Here is a 22,558-nt window from a genome sequence, read left to right on the forward strand (position 1 = left end):
AAATTTGACGTATAGCTTCATGTAATGTAATACACGATATATATATATATATATATATATATATATATATATATATATATATATATATATATATATATATATATATATATATATATATATATATATATATATATATATATATATATATATATATATATATATATATATATATATATATATATATATATATATATATATATATATATATATATGTATATATATATATATATATATATATATATATATATATATATATATATATATTGATTTTTGGCCAAATATGTCAAATCTGACATTTCACTGTATATCTCCTCAGTCGGTTTTATCTGCGAGATAAGTATTCAATAAGAAGTTATGTTGTATCTAATTGTTAATATGATTTATCATTAAATTTTCCACCGACGAACAAATCTGGGCCGCATTTGACGTTTAGCCCATAGCCTCAAATTTCAGTTGTTTCTTCGTCCAAAACAAACTTTCAAACCAATACAGGCTTAATATATGTAGATTTAGCTTCGTGTAATGGCGTATAGCCGCTATATATCGATTTATGGCCAAATGTGTCAAATCTGACATTTCACAGCTAGAACTACATCTCTTAATTGAGCGTTATCTGCGAGATAAGTATTCAATAAGAAGTTATGTTGTATGTAATTGTTAATATCATTTATCAATGATTTTTCCACCAACAAACAAATCTGGGCCGCATTTGACGTTTAACCCATAGCCTCAAAGTTCAGTTGTCTCTTCCTACAAAACAAACTTTCAAACCAATACAGGCTTAATATATGTACACAGATCAAACAGTGATAGTTTTATTTTTAGTCGACACATGCAAACTTATGAGACCAGCAACAACAGCGTACCGTTGTTTACTATCATCAGCGGCGATAAGACGCCTTGTACGCAGTGTAGGGCTTGCGTCCAGGGCCGGAGGGTGGCTGCGATAATTGTGATCCATAAGGGCGGGGGGTGGTCGAGGGGTGACGCCAGTGCGGCGCATGCGCCCCTCAAATCCCCTCAAGCGCCAGTCAGCGTCGAGACGCCAAAGACGCCGGCCCTCACTAAAACCCTCTCCTCCCAGATCAAAAAACCCGCGCGCGCGCGCGCTCAAACCGCAACCGCGAACCGAAATACCGACAAATGTAAAACTCATCAATAAATAAAACAGCAACGACAAAAAAATAATAATAAAAAAGTGAGTCGTAAAAAAAAAAAAATACACACATACAAATTTATATGTATGTAAAATGTACGATGTTTTCACGTGCGCCGATCCCGCTTTCTACATATTGCTGTACGAGTGAACGTTAACCTTTTTATTATTGTCTTGTGTGTCTTTTCCAGTGTTGTTCTAGTGATTTTTCTCGTCGATGATATATGTGATTTTGTTTCCACCGCGGATTAATTGGATGTGTGATTTTTTTCTGTGTTCGATGACATTTTCCGGATCGGTTGTCGTCCCGCTCTAAAGATAGGGAAATGTTGTTCCGCGTGGGATGATGTAACTGTATCATTCGGCGTTACATTATCATGTGAGTGTAACTGTTGTATTTATTTGATGTTTGAATGGTTGAACTGCTTGTCATGTTTATTTGTCCTGATAATTTGTTTTCAAAGTTACTTTTTTTATTATAAATTTAATAAGATTAGATGACATTTATACTGAATATTTGATTATAATTTAAACTGAATGATATCAATTGAAATTTGCTTTCAATTCATATTATTTGACATTTAGATTAATCGTCGACAGTGTATTATGATTAGGATCGTGTTTTATTATTCAATTCGATTTAAATATTAAAATGATAGAATATCGGTATGGGTCCGGTGTTTTAAAATAGTCGAATAATTAAAAATGATTTATGAGTGTTATACTTTTAATTTTTTATAAATACTTTTAAATCATATTAATGTATATGTTATATTTTACATTTATATAAAAAGGCGTGCTCCAATGCATTACCGAATTGAGATTTAAATAATTATTATTTATATGAACTAAAAAAATACTGAGATAAAACACACAGAGGTAAAATCCAATCCAAAAATATTATATTATACTAGTGTTTTTACCCGGCTTCGCTCGGTATTTGTAATATAAACCGCTTAAACATGGCCAATCTAATAGTAAACGTTTTATTACATTTATTTGAATAGATTTATTTTATTTAAATTTTGTTTGAATATTCATTTGCTGGATGACGTCAAGGATTTACGAACCAACATTGCATATTTTCTTATATACTTACAAAGTCTCTTTCAAAATTATATATTTGATTACATATACAGTATATAAAACTAGTTTAAAACTTATTCCCGTAAGATAGAACAAGTATGAATTAATCTAATGCATTTTGGTGGAGTTATATATTGTTTTATACTACTATTAAAGTACCCGGTGCTACCCGGGTAGCACCCGGCTTCGCTCGGTCCACTTTAGACGATCTCTTCCCTTTTAAGCACGGATATACTAAAAGTAAGTTGAAATGGAAATGCAGTCTAGTAGTGAGAATAACATGAAAAAATCTTCATTTTTTCTTGTATTAAATTTATTTGTATATAAAAAAAATTAATATTATTTAACGACCGAAGAATCACAGACGTCTTTGACCAATCCAGCCAATCAAAAACGACTTTGAGGATGGCCAATCAGAAACGAATTACAGACGCCGTTTTGGTTTTATATATAAGATTTTTCGTAGTTTTCGTTGCATTTGCTTTCGTAGCCAGCAGTATGTCTCGGTGGTTGCGTTTATGTATAGCACCGAGAGGTTACCGGGTTCGATCCCGAGCTAATATTCAATACTGCTGTACAGACTTGGATATTTGTGACTCCAAGTCGATCGTTTCGTATCAGAGGTTGCCAAATTATCTGATTTCATTATTGAAACGGTTCCTCCATCAGATTGGAAAAAATCATCCGACCCGCTATGTCACAAATATCTGAATTTGATTAATGTACAATATGTAAAAATTTACGTACAAGTCTAAATCCAGAGATGTCTATATGGATTAATTCATTAATTAATTAATTGTTAATTTTCTGTTCTTCAGTCTCTCAAAATACAGCGATTTATGTAATAAAAATGCTACAATGTTTGCAATTAATTATCTAGGGAGGCGCATTGGGGTCTACCTGTTAGGCCTTGCTGGTATATATCTATGTAAAATAAAAATAAAATATAATATCTGAAATGCGCCAATACAAGTGTTATTCTAAATATATATATTACTAGTTGTATTACCCGGCTTCGCTCAGTATTTGTAATATAAACAGCTTAAAAATGGCGAATCTAATAGTAAATATTCATTTATTTTTTTATTAAATTTATTTGAATCAAAAAAAAAATTATCTTCAACCAATCGAATCGTCGTCGTAGAAACTTTGACTTGTTTTCGTCGTTCCCAACCAAAAATACTTACATACATAGATATATACAAAGTATCTTTCGAAATTAAATAATAGAGACGCAAATATACCATTAGAATTTAAAAAAGTTTCATACATTTTTATTCATACAAAGCTTCATACACTTTTCCTATAACTTTGGCGCATTACTGCGGAACAGCCAACAGCCAAATTTTTACAAATCAAAATCGTTGCGTTTTAAAACGATATGATCATTGTTAAAATGCAAATTTATCATCGGACTTTAAAATATTTTCATTCTACACTTTTCATAAAAAGCTTTTCATAACATTTGTCATACAATATTGTCGCAATACTACGAACTGCTTTTAAGTCGCCAAGCCAACTAATAACTTCTGCAAATCACAACTTTTGCTTTTTTAAACGATATATAATAACTGTAATTAAAATTCGAATATATGTGTACGTAATTGTAGAATAATTAAAAGTATATGTTTCGTACAACTTTGGCGCAATACCACATATTGAATGTAAGTCATTAGTCATGTATTATTACAACTAATCCTTATACATTATGTTCTGAAGTTGTCTGTATATGTAGTGTAAAACCAAAATGTAATATTTTGTTTATAGAGTCGTTCATTCGACAGATCAGCGATCGAATATACCGCTCGAAACAAAGGATTTTAAATATACCGTAACGCAAAAAGATTTGCACACTTTCTCTAAATGTAGAACTACGCATTTCCTAACGTGCAATATCTTCGTACAAAATGAAAATACTATATTTATATTTTGTATTATATTTAAAATAAAATTTCGTGCATTACGGAACATTAAACAAAACTTCATACATTTTTTGCATAACTTTGGCGCAATATTACCTACCAACTGTAAATCATCTAGACAAATAATTATCATTGTTATAAAGTGTCATTATGTTTGTATTCAAATATAAAATTTTAGTTGTTGGGTAAAAGATAATCTGGGATTTATTGCGGTTTTGAAGAGGGCATATTTTCGTGTTGCTGCTTTCATTATATGTATGAAACTTCACGATAGATGTATGTACTTCTTTTTCAAAATTGGAAACAAATATGATGAATTAAGAAAACTAAATAAAAAATAATGAAAATCGAAGAATTTCAAAGACATGTCGGTATAATATACATTCAAAATACATACATACAATATACGAGAATAGTATTGGGTATAGTTTTGGGTAAAAGATAATCTGGGATTTATTGCACACTTTCTCTAAATGTAGAACTACGCATTTCCTAACGTGCGATATCTTCCTACGAAATGAAAATACTATATAGTAATATTTAAAATAATGTTAACAACCAAAAATACTTATGTACATACAAAGTCTCTTTAGAAATTATATATTAGATTTACTAGAAAAGTGGTCGTCTTCTGGTAGAGGTACCCTAAACTCACACATAAAGAATTTAAATTGAAATTGAATTTGGTGTTGATACTTTCCTTAGAACTGCCACATTTTTTGAAGCTATATATTATTGAAAATATTTTTCAATCCTCTATTTATGTATGTATGTATGTTCATTTGAATCACACACTGTCAGCGATTCCCAATCCGTTCCACAGCCACCATTGGGTGCACTTTGATGTTCGACGACAAATATATAAAACGTGATGGCGCATTAAAGTGATGAATCGTTTCGCTTAACGTCAGTCGTTTTTCTCGCGATCGTTATGATCGCAATTGATACGATCGCCGAGACGGACTATGATCGTCCATTAGGTGGCCGGGGGGTGTAATTCAGCGAATTTTACCCGCCGAAGAAATAAGGAACACGCGGTTGGGGAGGGAATGTGAGGTGAGGGATGGGGTAGGACTAGCAGCACAAAGGAACGTCCACTTTTCACATCCCGGCTTCCGCTTTCACCCCATACCGCGGGTTTCCATCATTTATCTTGGACCACTTTTGTCTTCCTCCCACCCACCCACCCCCTGAGCTCCACCCTCCCTTCTGCGTCTACATTTCTATTCCAAAACCGGCCGTACGACTATAGCCGGCTAAACGTACACGCGTCCATCACTTTTTCAATATAATGCTCGGTCATGTATTATACCTAGTTAGCATTCTACAACATAGTTTCTCAACCTTTTTTTTATCTGAAAAGATTCCAAAGCTAGATAAAAATCTTAGGATTTTGACAAAAGTTTTCGTTTCCTAAAAATTCAAACATACTTCTTTATTTATTTTTTATATTGTTCTTATATGATAATGAGACGCACCGATTGATTGCGACCGTAAACATGCGTGTTATTTGAAACAAATGATCTCACACAGAAATGATTTTCGTTCCCTTTTTAAATGTATTTTACTATTGCGTCACTTTTGATCATCGAAGAAGTAACAAGTGCGTGTATTTGAAGCAGATTTTTTCGAACATACGTATGTTTACTTATTATCAATTATAATACTTTGTGTGTGAAATTATTTTCATTGCTATTAACTCGAAAATATTTCAGATTTACATACCTGTTCGAAATATAGTTAGAGGCGTTCGCGAGAGATTGTGATAGTTCTACAGGTCCTTCGAAACGAAAAAGTCAAGATACTAAGATCTGGTTGCAACTACATTCACAGTATACTCTCGATTATCCGGGCTAATGCTGGGGAGGGAGGCCACAGATAATTGAAAAATACGGATAATCCGAATCATCAAATTTAGACTTGGTTTCTAGTATAATATCATATTAATAACACAATTTTTTGTTTCATAATTTTAATACTCATTATTTATTAAGAAAAACGCTTATAGTTAAGCAGATGTGTGGCCGTTAGTACCTATAGTTAGTACTACTGTTGCTAAAATATAAAAAAAATCTAGTCAACCAGCCAGACGAAGCATTGAAGTTGTCTACTAATGCAAATTTTTCATGGAAAAACTTGACTGTTTCCATACACATTTGACCGCTAATTGGTATTCCTTCTGCTCATTTTTGATTTAACTATATATTATATGTATGAGGATAGTTTCAACTGAATCTTCGTATCTTGACATGTTCATACTTTTTCGTTTCGAAGGACCTACAGAACTATCACAATCTCTCGAAAACGCCTCTAACTTATTTATTTTTTAAACTATATTTCGAACGGGTATGTAGATCTGAAATATTTTCGATTTAATAGCAAAGAAAATAATTTCACACACAAAGTATTATAATTGATAATAATTAAACATACGTATGTTCGAAAAAATCTGCTCTGAATACACGCACTTGTTACGTCTTCAATGATCAAAAGCGACTGAAAGAATTGACGCAATAGTAATAGACATTTAAAAAGAAAACGAAAAACATTTCTGTGTGACATCATTTGTTTCAAATAATACGCATATTTACGGTCACAATCAATCGGTGCGTCTCGTTATCGCACAAATAAATTAAATTAAAATAGCTTTCAAAACTGTGGCAGTTCTAAAGAAAGTATCAACAGGAAATTCAATTTCAATTTGAATTGTATACGTGTGAATTTATAGTAGCTCTACCGGAAGATGACCACTTTACTAGTAAATAATACGTATTTAGAATACCACTTGTATTAGCGCATTTCAGATATCTTATTTCACATAGATATATACCAGCAAGGCCTAACAGGTAAACCCCAATACACCTTTCTAGACCATTAATTACAAATACTGTAGCATTTTTATTACATAAATCGCTGTATTTCGAAACACTGAAGAACACGAAATTAACTATTAAGTAAATAATTAATTAATACACAGAGACGTATATGGATTTGGACTTCTACATATCTTTCTACATATTGAACATAAATCAAATTCAGATATTTGTGACATTAGCGGGTAGCTTGATTTTTGCCAATTTGATGGAGCAACCGTTTCAACAGTGAAATCAGATAAATTGGCAAACTCTGATAGGAAAAGATTGACAAAGATGGAGTCACAAATATCCAAGTCTGACCATCAGCATTAAATATTAGCACGGGATCGATCCCGGTAACCTATTGGTGCTTAATATAAACGCAAATGACTTTTAACCATGATATATCATTTACTTGGGGAAATTTTCCGAGCAAAGCTCGGTCTTCCAAAGTTTTTGGTCAGTAACCATATTTAGAATAATAGAAAGTTATTAAATGTCAAACTTAATAATCGGAAATTAATCTATCACTAATAATTAAAAATTGAGAACGTTGATTTGTTACATAACATGAAGGCTTTGAATTTTTTGCTGAAAATTGAGACTACAGGATAATAACAGTGAATTGTCAGGATACCTACAGGTATTCTTTCGTTTCTTTTAAAATATGTAGTAGTATTAATAATAATAATTATAAAAATAATATAAATTTATAATATACTTTTATAATCACTTTACGCAGCACCACTAATCATCGCAACCTTCTCAAATTTCATATATGTGTATTGTATTTATGTTCTGAGAACATAGGTAATTCTTTTAATACTCAACTTACTAATTTTCTTGAAAACATGTCTACTATTTCAACTAACTACCCGGATGATAGATTTTTAATTGTTGGAGATTTCAATCTAAGTAACATCCAATGGTCCCAGGATATCTCCAGAGGAGGACTTATACCTATCAATTCGTTAAGAAGCACCGAAATGACTCTTATTGATGCATTACATTTTTGTAATTTTAAACAATATAATGGAGTACTTAACTTATTCGGCCGTATTCTTGATCTAGTTTTATCAAATGAACATTTGGTAGTAGATGCCTGTTTAGATCCTCTCGTTCCTGAGGATCCTTATCATAAATCTCTGTTAATTACTGCTGATCTAACTTTTTATCGATCACTTAAATCTAAACCTTATACTAGATTCCTTTTTGATCTTGGTAACTATAACGAGATTCAAAATGAATTAAACTCTGTTTCTTGGTCTTATTTACATACTGTTTCTCTTGATGATGCTGTAAATTCATTTTATAATCTTATATATAATTTAAGGGATAAATATATCCCACAGAAACATGTTCAAAGTAGAAAATTTCCCGCTTGGTATACTGCACCCCTAAAAAAAGTCCTGAAGGAAAAGTACAAATTTTTTAAGAAATTCAAAAATTATAACAACCTGGCTGACCATCATACCTTTGTACTATTACGCAATCGGGCAAAAACTTTAGAGAAAGAATGTTTCAAAAATTATATGACTTTAGTAGAAAACGACATTTCCTTGAATCCCAAAGCATTCTGGTCCTACATTAAATCAAGGAACAAAAACAACGTCCTACCTCATATTCTGTATCATGGTGACATTACTGCTGATACGGGGGTGGACATTTGTAATTTGTTTTCTTCCTTCTTTTACTCGACGTTCCTTAAACCGGTCTCTAATCAATCGACTTCCTCTTATCCCTTACCAACCAACGTCTGTTCTGTCACATCTTCCTCTGAAATTGGATCAATTGAAATTCGAAGTGAAAAAGTATTAAATATTTTGAAATCAACTGATATTCATAAAACAGCAGGCCCAGATTTAATTTCTCCAATTTTTATCTCAAAATGTGCTGAAAGCCTAACTTTACCACTAACCATTATCTATAAAAGATCTATTAGTGAGGGCCTTGTACCTTGTATCTGGAAATCAGCATTCATATCTCCTGTACATAAGAAAGGAAAAAAAAACGAAATTTCCAATTACAGGCCTATATCAAAGCTATGTATATTTGCTAAGATATTAGAAAAATTAGTGTACGACCAACTTTTTCCAGCTATCTCGCAATCTCTTAGTATGCAACAACATGGTTTTCAGAAAGGACGCTCAGTTACAACAAATTTACTACTATTTAATGATTTCGTTACTAATGCCATGAACGATCGGTCTCAGGTTGATACTAAATATACAGATTATAGTAAGGCATTTGACAAGATTGATCACGATATTCTCCTTGAAAAACTTTTACAGATCGGTATTCATGGTGATCTCTATAGATGGTTCACCTCATACATTACGCGTCGATCACAGGCTGTCTCATTAAATGGATTTATATCGAAATGGATGAATATTCCTTCTGGTGTTCCACAAGGCTCCCTCTTGGGACCTCTATTATTCAATATTTTCATCTTCGATATTGAAAAATGTTTTCAGAATTCAAATGTACTATTATTTGCTGATGATATGAAGATTTTCAAGAGAATAGACAACCGAAATGATGCTTTGGCCCTACAAGATGATTTGTTCAGACTAGAGGCTTATTGCAGCATAAATAAGTTGGAAATTAATGTAGCAAAATGCTCCTGCATAACCTTCACCAGAAAACTATGTCCAGTTGACTTTCCTCATTCAATTAACGGACATAGACTCACAAGGGTATCGGAAATTAGGGATTTGGGAGTCTTTTTAAACTCTGATCTATCCTTTAGTAAACATATTGACAATGTTGTAGCTCGAGCGTCGAAGGCCCTCGGGTTCGTCATCCGGTCCTCCAAATGCTTTACTTCTATAAAATCATACAAAATACTATATTGTGCATACGTAAGAAGTATTGTTGAGTTTGCATCCCAAGTTTGGAACCCAGATTACTCTGGTGCAAGAGACAGATTGGAGCGCATTCAGAAGAGATTCCTGAGGTACGTCAGTAGCCGTTTTGGATTAACCTATACTTCCTATGAAGATGCTTGTAGGTGTCAGCATCTACTTCCTCTTGTCAAAAGAAGGGAGATAGCTGACATCTCAACAATTTTGAACATCCTTAACGGCTCGATTGACTGTCCTCAATTATTGAGCAGACTATCATTGCGTGTACCAAATAGAATGACTAGATGTAATGAGCTCCTTTACATACCTAATACTTTTTCTAATTATGGAAGAAGCTCATTCATCTGGCGTGCAAGCTCCACCGTCAACACACTAATCTTAACAATTTCTATGTTTGACTTATTTAATATTAATGCTATACAAGCTAGAGTAATTATTGCAAATTTGTTTTTCGATGATTAATTTTAATGAAAGTTTATGATTATGATTATGAATTTTTATTTTGATGTATTTATTTTGTCTTTTTGTTTTTTGTTATATATTATATTTTTTATATTATTTCATAATTTTTATCATATTATTATTCTTATTATTCTGATATTTTTATTATACTGTTATTTCTATTTTTTTTCTTTTTTTGTTTTCTTTAACTATCTTACTCTATTATCATTTTTGTTTCTTATTTTAATTGTTTGAGCTTTTCTTTTTTTACCTATATGTGAAAATTATTAATGGTTTACTTAACATAATTATATTTTTTTTACTATCAATCTAATAAACTGTAAACTGTAAATTTTCCAAATAAATAAAATAAAATAAAATAAAAAAAATATAAAAAATATATATGCATATATGTACATAGATATATTTAAGCCATGTCTAAGCGATCCAAAGTGTGGAATTATTCTTCAAGAAAGAACATAATTTTCCCATTGCGGGATATAAAATATATTCGAATATTCGATTATTTGAATATTTTACCAATGTCATATTCGATATCGAATATGGCATTGGTATCGAAGCACAATACAACTTAAAATATCAAATTATGTTTCAGCTGTTAAAATTACCTGGCAATTTAATTAAAATACTGACCGGTTGATATTTGCACACATACACAGACCTTTTTGTTTTATTATTGACCATTTATTTAACATGTGTTATGTATGCATTAATAATTTATTATAAGAATCGACCTGTATTACTGACCTCACTTTACGAGATTAAGTATGCTTTGAACTTTTGTAATCGGGTAAATATTCCAAATAAATTCAAACTCAAACGCAATAAAATATATATATAATATGTATATTCAACATCTCCTGGAGATATTGAAATGTATTCCTAGCTTCATTGCTTTTCGATTTAAAAGTTTTTATCTTTTATCAATTATTACTTTGTATAAGATAATATGTAATTTTAAGTTTTATAAATTATAAAAGGTGGTGTAATATTTATGACCTCATTAAAGTATTCATGTACATATACAAACATACATATATAGCATTCTTGATTGGACACATGATCTCTATTACTGACCGCAAATGCAATTAAGTTTTAAACTTTTTTATTACCTATGTACTATGAAGTGGAGTTTCCTTCAAAATGGTTCTTTTTTTAAATCTTAATTTTTTGTATGGTATTTTCTATATGGTCAAAGTCCAGGAAGACTACTCTTGTCGAAATGCACTCTTTTAAATGTAATATTGTACTCATAATTTAATTTGCTTCATGACCGGAAATTGAATCACGGCGAGTGATATAAAATCCGGTGCAGACTAAAAATGCGCCTTTCATCATTTTTTTTTTAATTTGTATTAAAACGGCATGATATACATATGTACATATATGTAAAATCAAATAATAAAATTTTATTTGCTTAATTTCATATCAAAAGTTATTAAACTTCCTATTCCACTCCAAGTTATCATTGTACGATTATAATACTGATCCATTACTATGATAATATTAATGAAAGTACATACATATGATATATTGGAATGGCCTTCATCCGCCACACTTTATTGATGGGTGGTTTTATTTGATGATACAATAAAATTGTAGTTAAGTCAACGATGTCAACACAATACATCACAATTAGCCAGTGCGCCAAAAATACGCGTCGGCTTTATTTGTTCTATTTAAGTCCTGTCATATCACAACATCTGTCATATTCGTTTATAACATTTGCAAAATAATAACTATCATAGTGTTGAAGTTTGATCCTTTCATGTTGTTATGAATGCCGGTTGTCTTCGCGCCGTGATGATTTCTAACGATGACTCCCTTTGAAGTCGTGCCGTTGCAACTTTAATAATAGAATATATTTTAAATACACCGATTCAACAGTGCCATAGTTACATTTGAGATTCTATATACATTAGTATGTATGAATTAATTAGAGTGTGTTCGTGTACGCGGGGCACTCGTGTATGTGTGAACAAAGAGGCGATTTGCTCGCGTGTTATTTAAGTTCATTAATCACGAGCGAAAAGGTTTAAAAATATTTATGGTTGAAATTTATACTGGAACACATAATTTTTTGATATAAAATCTTCGATGAAACCTTCGAACGCAGATAGCGTGTGTTTTTTAATGTGAAAACTTTTTTTTCTGTTGTTGATCGAAATTATAATATGTTTCGGTACGTTTTTTCGGGTCTGTAATTAAGTTGTCGTAACGGATTTTTACGCTTTTGATTTTCAATGCAAATATAATGTAATATGTTGTCACTGATTAGTGTTATTATTGTAATTATTATACGCTGATTCGTTCACACATTCATTTTACGTACGTATGTACATATGTACGTGTAAGAACATCCATAATTATGTATTCAGTGATTCGTATCCCTTGATACATATTAATTAACCTTCGTTATGTTCATTAGAACTGTGCCTGTTGATTCTGTTTTAAAACAATTTAATCAGCTACCATACGAAGCTATTTTCATTACTAATTAATATAAATACACAATATTTTCTCGTAGATATATTATACACATGCAGATAAGTGGTACTATTTATATTGTAAAAGTTGTTTATTACATACAGTGAGATAGCTCAAATTAAACATACCGCAGAAGATATGCATATATTTCTAGTATGAAAATGTATTATTATTAGGAGAAATTATTATGTAATGATTTTTATTATATAATATAATATTGTAGTTGAAAAGTTGCCCTAATTACAAATTGTTCGTATAAAAAAGAATGCTTTTTATTAGCTTCACTCTGTTATTAATGTCTGAACACGTATTGATGTGTCTGGAAAATTATTCTCGTAATTCTGTTGTGAATTTCTCAGTGTATTCAATGAGGGGTAGAAAATAGTAAAGAAACAAAGTCGATAAATATTCGATTTTATACTTTCACTTCTCTTGAAGGGAATACAACTTTATATTAACGACTTGACGGGATACATTTTCTACATTGACATGAAACACCTTTTTCTTCGGAAAATGGTTTGATGTCATCCAAATTTTGGTTAAGAAAAGTAATTATTTCATTTAAGATCAGCCATTCATTCAAAAGCCAAAGACTTCATTCTTATCACCAATGTCTTGTAGGTTGGTTTATAAATGCTTTTTATTGTTCTTATGAAATATGTATGCATGTGGCACACCGACAAAGCCGCGCGCGATAATGCCGCGCTGACAATACCGCGAACAACAATGTCGCATCGACATAGCCGCGCAGGACAATAGTAAATTCTTTTATATGATATTTTATATATAAAATATTCTCATATTTAGACATTAAAGTCACGTGGGCCCAACATTAAAAAAAGTTTCCACAAGAGCCCAATTGGGCGCTTCATACTTTTCACAAAATTATAAAATAAATTTATTTTGTGGAAGTTTCCAATTGCAATGAAAATAATTGAAAATATTTTTTTTCAAAGCTACCAAAAACGCCGAATATACAAAAGGCAAAAAATTAAATTTCGCGAAAAAGTCTGACGGTTGTAGTTTTGCCTAGTACTTCCGAAGCTTGGTTCAATATTTTGAGTCCTTAAAATAGTTTCATTCGATTGTATAAAACTAAAGATAATGAATCTTCAGTAGAAGTGCTTCTCTATTTTTTACTTACCTCCTTTACGTTTCATTCTCAAATAGACATTCTTTATTCTACCTTCCCATCTTCTAAGAATAAATTCTATTTTATTAAATTGAATTTATTCTTGAAGACTTCTCGGCACGGCAATGTCCTGCGCGACTTTGTCGGATCACCAATCAGATATAGCCAGATAACTTTGACAAGATACTTTTATTGGTATACATAGTCTAGGACACTATGTTTATCCTAAAGCATATAATGCTTTGTGTAACAAAGTTGTCACGGCTTCAAATCCCACTAGATTCTGCTTGCCAGATCTTCGACTTGTGACTCCAGGTAGATCGTTTTCTATCAGAGTTTGCCAATATCTCTGATTTTCATTGAAACGGTTCCGAAAAATTGGCAACCTTACCCATTTTCTGGCAAAATCTCGAGTTTTCAATGATAAAATAATAAAAAGCATTTAAAATTTAAAAAAAAAATACACATTTTTATATAAATTCACTATGAGCTACGAACCAAGTTACCCATAATTTATATGTCCATTATTATGATAGCCGCCTCTAAGTACGGACATAATACGAACATTTTCCATCGTCTTTTTACGATCGCGTCTCCTCTCCGAGTTATTTATTATCATCGGTCACATTTTGCACATTCATATTCGCCACACACTCCTCTCTACAGAACGCCGCTAATACTGGGCCCCGCCGCTCCGCCTACGGTTATATTAAGCCCTTCTTCTTTTACCCATACGTAATGTTTATTATAAGCGTATTAGGGTCGTGCGACAGCTGACGCCGCGAAAGTGGCGCTCGCGCGTGCAACCCATACACCCGCCCACCCACCCACCCACTCACCCTCCCGCTCACCCACCCTCGCAAATCTTTATGTTTTATGTATAACTAGAAGCTCGGCTTATCTAGCGAGAGAGGAGGCTTTCGCGCTCGCAAACGCGCAAATTTGTGTGCGAAAGTTCTCACCAACCAGCCACCCCCTCGCCACCCACCTTCGTCGTTGACGAGACGTACGGTGCCATTGCATACGTTAGCATATTTGTAAGACTTTATAGAGAGTTTCGGTTGAGGGTTGGATCAGATTGGAGGCTTTGTTTGGTGCGGCAGAAGTACGGACGATTTCAACGATCGTCATGATGACTTAATATATGTACATATGTATGTACAATATATATAGCCAGCAGCATAGCTCGGACGTTAAGCTTCTGCTTAGCGTCAAGAAGGTGCCGGGTTCAATCCCTGAATGAAAATGAATTTTTCAGAGTATGCTGTTGGTCAGACCTGGATTTGTGACTCCAGGTTGATCGTTTCCTATCAGAGTTTGCCAATGTTCTCTAATTTCATTGTTGAAACGGTTCCCGGAAAAAAAAATTGGCTAAAAATCCTTCCTACCTACTATGTCACCACTATTTGAAACTTGATTGATGTACAATAAAAATTTATGTACAATTCATAGATGTCTCGTTAATTTGCGAGTTTTTTCAGTGTCTCGCAATTCAACGACTTATAATAAAAATGCTGCATTTGTATTTGTAATTGGCCAGGAAGGCGCATTGGGATTTACCTGTAAGGCCTTCCTGGTATATATGTAAAATAAAAATAAAATAATAAAAAAATATATGTATGTGACTTTGTGATTTGTGACTCCAGGTGGATCGTTTCCTATCGGAGTTTGCCAATTTTCTTTGATTTAATTGTTGAAACGGTTTCCGTTTAAAAATTGGCTAAAAATCCTTCCTACCTATGTACTATGTCACCACTATTTGATCAATGTACAATAAAATTTATGTACAATTCATAGATGTCTCGTTAATTTGCGAGTTTTTCAGTGTCTCGTAATTCAACGACTTATAATAAAAATGCTGCATTATAATTGTAATTTGTAATTGGCCAGGAATGCGCATTGGGGTTTACCTGTAAGGCCTTCCTGGTAAAAAATAAATAAATAAATATGCACATGTGTTTCCAATTAACCGTGATTAGCCAGCAGTATGGCTCAGTAGTGGCGTGTATGTTTAGCACCAAGTGATTATTGGGTTCGATTGTGACTCCAAGTCGATCGCTTCTTATTAGAGTTTGCCAATTTTATCTGATCATTGTTGAAACAGTTCCTCAAAATTGGCAAAAATATCATCCTACCTTCGTCACAAAATCTTCTGTATTTAAATTTATGTACAATTTGTAAAAATTTGTACAAATCTAAAACCGTCAATTAATTGTTAATTTCGTGTTCTTTAGCTTCTCGTAATACAGTGATTTATGTAATAAAAATGCTGCATTGTTTGTAATTAATTGTCTAGGAAGGCACATTGGGGTCTTCTTGTCAAGCCTTCCTGGTATATATCAATGTAAAAAAATAAAATAAAATAAAATATGCCTTTGAAGATAGTTGTCACGGGTTCGAGTCCTACTGTTTGCTGCTGGCCAGACTTTGTGATTTGTGACTCCAGGTCGATCGTTTCCTATCAGAGTTTGCTAATTTATCTGATTTTCATTGAAAAAGCTCCAACAAATTGGCAACCTTTACCTATTTCTCGCAATTTTTTTTATCATCTCGAATTTCCTTGATTCGTATAAAAATTCTGCAAATTTGCCCATAAATGTCTTGCAAATTTTCGTATTTTTCATTTTGATTTATATATAAAAAAAGCTCCGAAAATGTAAGTTTATCACAAAAGTATCCATAGATGTCTCTAAGATGCTTTTTTAAAATTATTCTAATAATTGTACATCGATATTTGTAATTAGTCAGGAAGGCGCATTGAGGTTTACCTGTTAGACCTTACTGGTATATGTATGTACATATGTATATACTCGTAAGTATGTAAAAATAAAAATCTCAACCGACACTCCGTATATCGGAAAGTTTGATAAAGAGTGACTTACAGATACGTCTCATTCTGACACGTGTCCCATCTTGTTGAAGCCTGTATGTATTACTTGTATGTATGTTTTAAATAAAATACTTTCTGGCAGAAAGTCAAAAGGTATTTGATTGTGTATGAATTTCAATCAAGTTCATTTCAGATGGTTAAATTACCAGATTCAAAGAGTTTATTTGGGCTTGAAGATGATAGTTTGGTTTAATTTATTTCAAGTACACGAAATTGTCAAACTTACCAACAAGAATTCGATTTGTTTGTCTCGATTTGGCTTGTGGAAAAGTTTGGGTAGTTAATTTTGTATTAATTAAAATTTTGACGATGTTTATTTTAGTTCTAGAGACAGTTTAAATTGAAATTGGTAAATATTTATCCCGCTCACCAAACATTCATTCCTTTCATCATTTCAGTCTTAGTCCCTCCGGCAAACTTGAGACACTCACTGGAGAAATACCCTTCTCAAGACACTTCATTACATAGTAGACTGTAAAAATGTCGCTATACTATCCAAGGAGAATAATAATAATGGAATATTAAAGGCACGTCCGTTTTACAAGAATTTATATATATTTTTTTATTTTATTTAAACTAATAGAAATTCCATTTTAAATCAATTTAACATTAAAAATGTATTTAGATGGATACATGCATATTTAAACACTTCTGGAATATACGTATTTACATAATTTCATTCAAATTTATAAAATCATGACGCATGCGTTTATTTAATTCTGATATATCCAACTATATGTATATCCAAGTAGTTGCGAATCATAGAATATATGTACATATGTATGTGTGATTGATAAGAATAACGAGTCAATTTATCGCTTTTTCGTTTGGAACGGTTTGTGATATACGTATCGGCTTTTATTCCGTTGTTGGTTTTTATTACGATGGAAATTCGTGGATTTGTGATTGTATGAAATTGTTAGTCTATTCGTGTGTGGAATTTTTTTTATACTTTTACGTAATAGTTTTTAGCTAATAAATGTTTGGAAATGATCGAATTTCAATTATTTCGAATATATAAATAAATAAAGGTTCCCTCGGTAAGTATCAACCGAATATTAATTTCAGTAGAGTTTTAGTATTTATTTGCCTACAAAAATTTATAAACAATATTTTTTTAATTTATTAATCAAATCGAATACACCTATATTAATTTGGATTCAATAAAAGCTTAATAATACAAATAAATATAATCTCAACGATCATAAGAATACAATAATTAGTTTTAGGTATATATATAATAGCGCTATTCTGTGTGTGTCTGTTTGCAATAACGCTCCCCGTAGTATAATACTCACAAAATGTACGAATATGATAACGAAAGAAAAAGCTTCTATATATATAGTGTTTGTTACCAATTTTTCCTCTAAGTCAATAGTCTCGAAACATGTAGCGTCATCTATTGAAAATTAATTAATTAATTAATTTTTCTATTGGTGTTTTATATTGTTTATATGTAGGTAAGTTTTTACCGTTTTTATTTCATATTAAACAATTACATATAAATATTAAATTAAATATATTTGAAAAAAATGCGGATCGAACATAGAACCGACACATTTCTTTTATATTTTTTTTGTTTATTTAATAACTCAATATGCAAGCACCCATGCGAAGATATTTCATCGGGCACAACACTAGTAAATATTAATTTTGATGCAATAAAAAATATTTCTGATAAACATATGTACTTAGAATACAGAATACATATTGACACTTTTTTTCGTTTTAAATTTATGAATTTAATTAGATGGATTGGATTTGCGGCACGATTGAAAAATGTTATAGTTTATACCCACTCGTTTTTATGCATCATTCATAGGAATGCACGTGCAATTTGCACATGCATATACTCGTGTTAAAATAGCGAGGTCTTGTTTTCCGGAAACGTACATAGTTACAATTTCAAATTGCATCACTCAATATAAGTATTTTCCACATCCCATATATGGGTGAATACAACAATATTACAACACTTTTAACTTTTATTCTACCAAAACCCATCCTATTAGAGACGAGGCTCATGATTTAATTATAATCCACTGAATATGAACATAATTTTCGCATTAGAGTGCATATGCATTTACTTTTTGAATGATTCTTGCTTTTAATGATAGTTTTTTAACAAATTTTCTATATCCATGATCATGAAAAGGATCAACAGCCCAAAGCACCAAACAATTACCATTCTGAAATCTTCGATTTGGTTTCACATTAAATAATATATGTACATATGTACTTCGGTAAATCTCAATTCATACTTTGATGTATTTGATTCATCATTTAATTATGCTTTTATGTACTTGCAGGACTTATTAACCCTCCCTCACCGAAATGGGAAGTTCCCCAATTTTTACGTTTTTCGTAATAACTATGTGGTTTCCAAAGCTATACACCCTATATTTCTTGTATTTTTAGAATAAACTACAAGAAATTTATTTTAATAGATTTTGTATTGTTTTGAAAAGGGGTACATCGTAAAAAAATACATTTATACATTTCTACGTTCCAATGTATGATTTAAAGTTCCAATGAAAGAGATAGCTATATTTTCGTTAGCTATTATTTTCATCGCTTTTGGCGCGTGGTTATTGAGTCATGCAGTCGCACGTTGGCCTTACCTTGCATGTCGATACTTTTCGTTATTTTTTAATACAAAAATAGTCAAAAACATGCTATAGGACTTAATATTTTTTATGTTGACGTATAAAATGATTAATAATATATATATTGAACCCATTTATATTGAGAAAAGCTGTATTTTTCTTAAAAAATACTGGGGTCTTACTCGACCCCGGTTCGGAACACTCGTTCAATCTCGACTCTCTGTCCTTCAAAGGTTGAGAAGTATAATACTATACTAGAGAGGAAATATTGATTCATAATGTTCAGGAGGCTTCTGAATTTTCGGTAGAGCTGCATCGACTGTGCTTGCATATATGTATGTACGTTATCTATATATTTTTTTTACCGATTTCCGAGACATGAAAAATTTAAGAAAAAAGCCACTATCACAAAAGATCAATATTACGATCGATTCGTGTGATTTACAATATGGATTATTTTGTTAATGGTCGCTTTTACGAGCGAACCTTCGACCCTTTCGTGTTTATGTGTTTAACTTTCGCTTTACCCTGCCATTGTAGTCGTAGTCGTTATTATATTTTCGGCTGTTTGCGACGAGAAAAAAAAATGTTATATCCCACCATTACCTTCCACATATCACAGAAGGCACATAATTTGGCCCGTTTTTGCGAGAGAAACTGCCACGACGCAATCTATGCCCCACATGCGTTCGATTTTTCCCGGATACTATTCTCGTATATTGTATGTATTATGAATGTATATTATACCGACATTATTTATTTAGTTTTCTTCATTTTCTTAATTCGTCATATCTGTTTCCAATTTTTGAATAAAAAGAACTACATACATCTATTCGTGAAGGTTCATATAATGTAAGCAGCAACACGAAAATATGCCCTCTTCAAAACCGGAATAAATCCCAGATTATCTTTTATCCAACAATTATAATTTTATATTTGAATACAAGGATAATGACACTATATAACAATGGTAATTATTTGTCTTGATGATTTACAGTTGGTAGGTAATATTGCGCCAAAGTTATGCAAACAATGGATGAAGTTTTATTTAATGTTCCGTAATGCACGAAATTTTATTTTAAATATACTATAAAATAATAATATAGTATTTTCATTTCGTATGAAAATATCGCACGTTAGGAAATGCGTAGTTCTACATTTAGAGAAAGTGTGCAAATCTTTTTGTGATAAGGTATATTTAAAATCCTTTGTTTCTAGCATTATATTAGATCGCTGATCTGTCGAATGATCACCTCTATAAACAAAATATTAAATTTTGGTTTTACACTACATGTATATAGACAACTTCAGAAAATAATGCATAGTGATTAGTTGTAATAATGCATAACTATAATGATTAGTTGACCTGATTTCTTACATTTGATATGTGGTATTGCGCCAAAGTTATAGGAAACATATTTAAAATTATAATATTTTTAATTATTGTACAATTACATACATATATTTGCATTTTATTTATAGTTATTATATATTGTTTAAAAAAGCAAGAGTTGTGATTTGCAGACTTAAAAGCAGTTCGTAGAATTGCGACAATATTGTACGACAAATGTAAGAAGCTTTTTATGAAAAGTGTACTTTTGAATGAAAATATTTTAAAGTCCGATGATGAATTTATATTTTAACAATGATCATATCGGTTTAACACGCAATTATTTTGATTTGTAAAAATAATTAGTTGCCTTGATGAGGTATAGTCATTCCGCAGTAATGTGTCAAAGTTATTTTTTAAATTCCAATGGTATATTTGCATATAAATAATAGTTAAAAACTAATTTTCAGAAATAATTGGCTAGCTTGTTAGATAGATAGTCTACAATATTGCGTTAAAGTTACGTTACAATTGAATTGTATTTTCAGTTGTATTATATTTTGATTACTTGGAATATATTCCATTTAACCTGGTACCTACTGCCGATAAAGTTTAAGTGTATTTTCAGTTGTAATATACATATTTTAACTAATTAGAATATATTCCGTCTTATCCACGTAAGTTTATGCATATAGCGAATTAATTTCCAACTGGTCAAAATATATTACAACTGAAAATACAGTTCAACTATAAGTTGGTACTAAGTTAGATTGTAAGTTTAGATTTTCATGAAAACGTCACTCGACTGGTAAATTGAGTTAGAAAGTAACATTTTTGTTTTATACACGTTCTTAGAATTATCGTAATACAGTACTCGTTACCTTTATTCGATATATATAGCAAGTATTAACGCATTATTGAATTCTAAAGCATTCGTTAAACATCAGAGCTGTCAAACTTGACTGTTATATTACAACTGACTTACATTATTGGAAGTGTATTTTTGCGCTTGTAGAGATATAATTCGCAAGTTGAATTGTATTCGAATATAAATGAACTTTAACGCCAGTCGAAATATATGTATTACAACTGAAAATACACTTCGAATGTAACATATGTATGTATATAAAAATGAATGAAGTTTAGTTTAAACAGCTTAAAGTACACGCTTATGAATAGGTTTATGAAAAACACACGTTTATGAATATGTTTAATGACATCAGAGCTGTTAAACTCGAATGTTATATTACAACTGGCTTACATTATTTAAATCGCTTGTACAGATATAATTTACAAGTTGAATTGTATTCGAATATAAATGAAATTTAACGCCAGTTGGAATATATGTATTACAGTCATTGATGTATAATACACTGTGTATTATATATATATATATATATATATATATATATATATATATATATATATATATATATATATATATATATATATATATATATATATATATATATATATATATATATATATATATATATATATATATATATATATATATATATATATATATATATATATATATATATATATATATATATATATATATATATATATATATATATATATATATATATATATATATATATATATATATAATACAATGTGCATAGATATATTATACAATGTGTATTATATATCTATGATTACAATTGAAAATACACTTCGACTGAAACATATGTACATAAAAATGAATGAAGTTTAGTTTAAACATCTCAAAGCACACCTTTATGAATAGGTTTATAAAAAACAC

At 31.0% G+C, this 22,558-nt stretch overlaps 1 protein-coding gene across 2 annotated transcripts in view; it reads left to right on the forward strand.

Annotated features, from left to right (window-relative positions):
* The first annotated feature begins 1,029 nt into the window (after positions 1–1,029).
* The window catches only part of LOC143913984 (lachesin-like), a 235,761-nt gene continuing 214,232 nt past the window's right edge, over positions 1,030–22,558 (forward strand). For both annotated transcript variants that reach the window (XM_077434039.1, XM_077434038.1), the window contains exons 1-2: positions 1,030–1,198; positions 1,348–1,535. The gene's annotated coding sequence lies outside the window, so the exon portion shown is untranslated. The remainder of the gene's footprint in view (positions 1,199–1,347; positions 1,536–22,558) is intronic.

Source organism: Arctopsyche grandis, chromosome 7 (genome assembly GCF_051622035.1).
Source record: "Arctopsyche grandis isolate Sample6627 chromosome 7, ASM5162203v2, whole genome shotgun sequence".
Taxonomy (NCBI): Eukaryota; Metazoa; Arthropoda; class Insecta; order Trichoptera; family Hydropsychidae; genus Arctopsyche; species Arctopsyche grandis.